General features: G+C 38.0%; 2 long non-coding RNA genes across 2 annotated transcripts; both read right to left on the bottom strand.

Moving 5' to 3' along the window:
• Positions 1–979: 979 nt before the first annotated feature.
• LOC4342394 (uncharacterized) lies at positions 980–1,740 on the bottom strand. Its single transcript, XR_001547442.3, has 3 exons — positions 1,565–1,740; positions 1,403–1,462; positions 980–1,308 (listed from the first exon to the last, which is right to left on the bottom strand). It is a non-coding gene; the product is annotated as an uncharacterized lncRNA (long non-coding RNA).
• Positions 1,741–2,851: 1,111 nt separating this feature from the next.
• On the bottom strand, positions 2,852–6,586 carry LOC136357366 (uncharacterized). Its single transcript, XR_010742688.1, has 4 exons — positions 6,358–6,586; positions 5,710–6,011; positions 4,672–4,763; positions 2,852–4,491 (listed from the first exon to the last, which is right to left on the bottom strand). It is a non-coding gene; the product is annotated as an uncharacterized lncRNA (long non-coding RNA).

The following is a 6,586-nucleotide window of genomic DNA, read 5'->3' as shown; positions in this document are numbered from 1 at the left end:
GCAAACAATCTATATGTACCACTCTTTAAGATCTTCAGAAGATTCAAGGGAATTAAATCGCTCACCACTGTCTCGCTGCTTGAATCTGATCCAGTCAATCTTAATAAAAACATAAAGTACCTAGGTGGCCATGGCTGGGGGTTAACGGCGAGTCAAAGACGTAGGTCAGCTCTCGAGGGCGATCTAGACCTTCTCGGCACTATCAGCAGTTTCGGTGACGGAGACCAGCACTCCAGCAGCGCATACGGTCTCGCCATGGATGAAAAGGATGCAAGCAAGCCATACAGCAGGTTCATCATGGCCAAAAAGGACAGTATGTTCATGGCCAAACAATTCAACATGTTGATCAGAATATCGTATGATTTAAACAGGTTCATCGTAATCTTCAGGACCTTTAGGCCATACATAACAAGTGCATCATCAAGCCATTCATTACAACAAAGGCCACTAGTTCGAAACCATCGTCTAGTAATTTGTTACCTTCTCAATTCAAAGTTCCTCGCCCCAAGTGCCTTGCTAAAGCTCAAATTTGCCACAATAAGGTGCTATTACAAGGCATATATATCGCATAGATGCTAGAAAGTTCTTATTCCACAAGAGCTGCCACAATATAATCAGAGTGCTGTCACGCTATCACATAACATAAAAGGAGCCAGATACGTAGATGCTACATCGATAGTTGTTAGCTCCCCTGACTTCGTCCAGCTTGGAGGCGAGACCAAATGCCACTCTTAATATATTTCTTACAGATTTGCCATTGGAGAGAATTTCTGTTAACAATTTGCCAATTTCACTACTGTGGTGAGACATATCAGCTTGCCATCATGGTGGGATGTGGAATGACAAGCGTGCCCTGGCCCAGATAGGCAATGCTATTTGCAGCTTCATACTTGATTAAAAAAACACAAGCAAGCCATAGCAGGTTCATCATGGCCAAAAAGTACACAAACAAGCCACAACAGGTTCATCGTGGCCAAAGTAAAGACAAATTCAACATGTTGATCAGAACATAGTAAGATTTGAACAGGTTCATCATCCATACAAAATAATTAGACATGTTCATCAGCACATACTAGGCCATACATAACAGGTTCATCTTCAGGACCTTTAGAAGATACATAACAGGTGCTTCATCAAGCCATACATAACAGGTTCATTGTTGAACCCGATCAATTTGCCAAGTTCTTGGAAACATCGTTGACAAGATACCAAAAGATGCCATACCCAACTAAATTACCAATTGCTTGAGAAATCATCATGTTCCGCGCAAACCTGTCTTGATGTGCACGAATCCGTTCCAAGAGTAGCCTTGAAAAGAGAAAAAAAATAAAGGAAAAGACATGAGTCAACAAACAAAGGAAAAACAAAGGAAATTAACTAAGCATAAGCATCTGCATCGTACATTTCCTGAAAATCGAGAGAACTTTTTTCAACAGGTTTTGGAGGTGGCAGAGAGCTTACGCTGCAGTTGCATATATGAGGAAATAGAAGAATAGTTAGTAAAACGTTGCAAGGATTGTAGATGTCAAACAGCTCGATATTAGGGGAAAGAGTTGAATTGGACCTTAGGAGCGGTGGAGACGGGGCGAGACGGCGGAGGAGTCCAGCGGGGAGCGGCCGCCGGGATCCTCAGCTTGGAGGCGAGAGCACGAAGCGCCATGCCGATTGCCGATCTGGAGGAGGAGGAGAAGGAGGAGGAGGCGGCGGCGGCTAGGGTTTGATCGCTTGATCGGTCCTCACAAACTGGGAGAGACGCCTCCCCTTCCTTTTTATTTTAGGCGCACGCGAAGCGGAACCGCTGCTCTCTGGGCTTGGCCCATGCATGGCCTCGATGCAGCGTCAACCCAAGGAAAAAGTCCACTTTGAATCCCTTATTGATGTAGAAATCGATGGTTTATACATACGAATTCCACAACCAACCATAAAAATTTGTTTTTCCAGATTTTGAGTTTTTTTTTTGAAAAAATCATTAGTTTTGACTTAGACACCAAGAACTTTTGTTAGAATAGGTGTCGAATATACTAATTCTATTAGGAGTTAACTTGAAGTTGGAATATGTGTAGGATAGAGTTAGAGTTTCACTCTGTCATAGGCTCTCTCTTAAATATTTTTTTAGATAATGGAAATTTATAAAACCCGGCTTCTACACCAATGGAGGCTCTCTCTTAAACATAGAAAAGGATACCACAAATATAACCATGGCGATTACAATGTAGCAGTGATAATTAAGGCCATGTACTCGTAGAGACTTGGTGCTATATTGGTTGGGGAGGAGCACCCATTATCACAACCCTGGAGATGTAGGCTTCGGTTGAATTTCGTTAACAAATATCGTGTGTTCATGTGTCATCATATGCGCTTGTTTTTGGTGATCAATAACCAGAGCCAGCCCCGAGGGGCCCCCATTCCTAGGGGGCCCATCTATTTGCGCAAAGAATAGTAGGTTTAGCGATCTTCCGCCGAGCGATGCGAGGAGAAAACACTTCTAATTGAGCACAGGGGTAAGCGGTGATGGCAGGATGGAGTACTCTCTATGTCCAATTGAGCTTTATTTTCACAATAAATTTATCTTGGGTTAAAAATGTTATTATTTTTCTCTACAAACTTGGTTAAAGTTAAAGCAGTTTGACTTTAACCAAACTCAAAATGTCTTATAACATAAAACGGAGGGAGTATATGGAAAGCAAAATAAAAAAATTCATATTATTTGATAAAATTAATTAAAAACCATCAACAATTATATATAAGCAGAATAGTAGTAAGAGTTGGGAACAATTGTTTTAAGAAAATGGCCATTATAAACTAAAGAGATGATGATTCACTGCTGAAGCTAATTGACCAAGATGAAACATGCAAAATCAGACGTAATTTTGCTGTTCTTTGTAAGGAATAATTTCGCTTTCATCAGTCCACCGCATCAACACTAATATTATTGCAGAAATGCACCTCATTTAGTGAATCAGAGGTCTCATAAACAACATAGGAGTGTGTACTAATTAAGTTTCAACAGAAAATGCCAAAATGTGAAGTTATACATGCATGCAACAATGAACAATGTATCTTCACTGAGAACAATTCTTGAACCAGCAGTTTCTTGAAACGTCAATTCAGAATTTTCTCAATCTTCTCAACATGTACAAAACAAGGCCAAGATGGCTAACAAATACAAAGTCAGTAAACTTGCACGAGAGAGGTTCCCTTTGTCTATCCCAGCCTACAACAATATACAAGCTTGAATTTGTAGTACTTACACATAACAAATGACAACCTTATTGCGTAGTATATGTACAAGGTGGCCTGAACCAATATTTCGGGTCAAACTTTGATGGGGTGTTTCCACCTCTCTATTCTCTGAACCTAAAACTAAACTAATCTATCTAGTAGTATACCCGTGCTAATGCTACGGTGGCATTTGGTAATACAAATGTTGTACATCCACGTCATTGAAAAAATGCTTTTCATTGTTCGCCTAATACAAAATGTTGTACATAAAAAACTCGGAGTCCATTTACAAATAAAATGAATCGCTGAAAACAGGAGTACTTATACCAAACTTTAGCTAAGCATCACAATATAAAAACCAAGGTAATGCTGATTTTCATCGAACTTTATTCTTTTTGTTGAATATACAACTCAATAAATAGGTCAGCCTCTTTCTACTATGAGGTGGTTTGGTCCTCCATGCACCAAGAAATAAGTATATATGGTTCAAAAATTAAAGAGTAAATTTTATAAAACTACAGATACTTTACATGATCTATCACAAAACTACAGATTTTAGAACTAGTTTCACAAAACTACAGATTTAATGTCTTCATTTATCACAAAACTACAGGTATTTTGAACACTATATTACAAAACTACAAATTTAATAACTTGTTTCACAGAACTACAGGTTTAATATCTTCATTTTTCACAAAACTACATGTTTAATATCTTCATTTATCACAAAACTACAGATTTAGTGTCTCCATTCTCATAAAACTACACGTTTTAACAATGCTAAAACATTTAGTTTTGTGAGAATGGAGACACTAAATCTGTAGTTTTGTGATAAATGAAGACACTAAATGTGTAGCACTGTGATAAACGAATACACTAAATTTATATTTTTGTGAAACAGTTCTTAAATCTGTAGTTTTGTGATAGATTGAACAATGTAACTGTAGTTTTGTGATAAATGAAGACACTAAATCTGTAGTTTTGTGAAATAAGCTCTTAAATCTGTAGTTTTGTGATAAATTGTGCAAAATACCTGTAGTTTTGTGAAATTTACTCAAAATTAAACATGGACATTTTCTTCTTGTGATGTTATGAAGCAATCTGATATATACAGTGTCCTTCCTCCAACCATAGCAGGTGCTCATGTTTTGTTCTTGCAGTCCATTTCAAGATCAGAGTAGAAATTACCTCTAGTTATTATAAGCCCACCCAATTTCAGGCTTCCACTTATAGGAAGATATACGTACCCTCAAGATCACCCAGCAATTTCTGAATTTGAAAGAGTGTGAAAAATAAACCTTTTAATCATTGAAAAGGCAAAAGAGTATAGAGCAAAATACACTATCTGTAAGGAATTTTGGGCATATTAAAGAATTAAGGGCTATCTGAATTAAGGGCATAGTAAAGATTAAAGAAGCAACGATATGCAATTTCGTAAGGAAAACATACTTAGCTTAGCATATTTATGGAGATCTTTTATCGCATCAAAGCTTGAAAGAGAAAAAAAAGCATTACTGGGAATGTTTAGTTCCAAAAATACCCTGCATTAAAAAAAGTTCCATAAGCATCTGGCTGCAGATTCTTAACATGATTTAAACTGTGTGCAAAGGAGAATTGTATTAAAATTGGCAGCAACACAAATTAATACACTTCGCTAATATACCAGTATCAAGTTATTTTAAATGCTTACCATTATACAATTGACTTTTTTCAACAGAAAAAACTATGTGGAGTGTACAGTGTTTTCTCATTTTAATTTCAGATATGAAAACTAAGAAAGACTATCACTCATTGTCAACCGCAGTTCATTAATAACAGAAAATTGAGCACGTGACCAGTTAGAATCTGTAATCTTGTACCCAAATTAAAACACTGCTAAACAGCTAAAGTAGCTCCAAGTGTCCCAATCAGTTGAGACTGCAAAACTTTTAGTAAAATACAGGTGCATAATAAACATAACTGCCTTTTCTGTCCTCTATAATTTCTAACCGGAAAATACAGTGTAAGCCACCATCGCACTTAGCTAAACGGTTTATAGGTGAACTTAACAGCAATTTCAACATAAATGCCCATGTGAAACATCTAATGGAGCTCAGCTGGTCATCAATAGAAATTTCAGACATTACACAGTAAAATATTTTAAGCACCTAAATCCGCGAAAATTAGGCAAATGTCCTTCTATTTCAGTTTTTTATCCTGAACTTTATTTCCGGAGAATTTGACAATGAGGCAAACTTCGTTCTTTTAACCTCGTTCCGATGCAAATGAAGGTACAAAATCATTCATTTGTTGAATTGCAGACTGCAGTGCTCACTTTGCATCAATATTATGCAAAGAATATCTTACTAACAGAAATGCTATCGTGAACTATTCCAAAACATGCATAAAACTAACATAGCTATAAGCCACCTCCGTTACCAAACAAAGAAGACAATATTAAGCAGAACATTCATTTTAGTGCAGAAAAAATAAGGTAGAAAATTGTACCTCTCATGCCTCAAAGATCATCTTGTTGTGAGGCATCATCATATTTCTTGAGCACCTGGTATGCAATGGCACTTTCTGTCTTCTCGTTGTCACATCTCATTTTGCTCAATTTTTGTCAAGAACTTGGAAAATATGATAATGATGACACCATGCATGGTATAGCCCCTTAGGCATAACAAAAGCCAGTATCTGATCGAACTGGAAGATGTTGATCAAAAACCTTTTGGGACAGCAGTAGAATGCAATTCCATCATTGATCTGCTCTATTTCTGTTGCTGAAAGTAAGCCAAATATGCCCAGGTCTACACAAACAAAAATTCACAATGTAACTGCTTATATAACCAAGAATATAAACTGCAAATTAGTAAAGAACGACATGTTGCGTCAAAAAAAAAAAAGAACGACATGAATTTTATTCAGATGACGACCATTATTACAGATCACAGAAATCTCCATTAGAAATTTGCTGACATGAAAGTGCCTCATTGAAGAAACAATTTGTATTTTATATGCACAATGCCATGTAAAAATAATCCAGATGAAAGATAGTAGTAACACAGATACCACTCAATTCATTTTTTTTTTGGCAACCCTCCATTCAATTTTCCAAAAGTATCCATGGAAATTTTTTGAGAGAGACCAACAGACCTGGAGAATTGGAAAACGGGAACGAGCGAGATCGGTGGCGGCGGGGATTCGATCGGTGGTGGCGCAGCGCGAGCATGGGTGTTCCGGCGGAGGCGCTGAGACCGGCGAGGCAGACGTCGCTGGCGATGTGGGTGGGCGAGATCGGCACGGGCGACAGAGCGGACGAGAATGAGCAGCGGCGGTGGGCGACGATTAGGGTTAGGGACATGCGGAGAGGACGGAGGCAGGC

Source organism: Oryza sativa, chromosome 7, assembly GCF_034140825.1.
Source record: "Oryza sativa Japonica Group chromosome 7, ASM3414082v1".
NCBI lineage: Eukaryota > Viridiplantae > Streptophyta > Magnoliopsida > Poales > Poaceae > Oryza > Oryza sativa.
The sequence above is the reverse complement of the archived record's forward strand: the minus strand, read 5'-3'. Positions and strand labels throughout refer to the sequence as shown.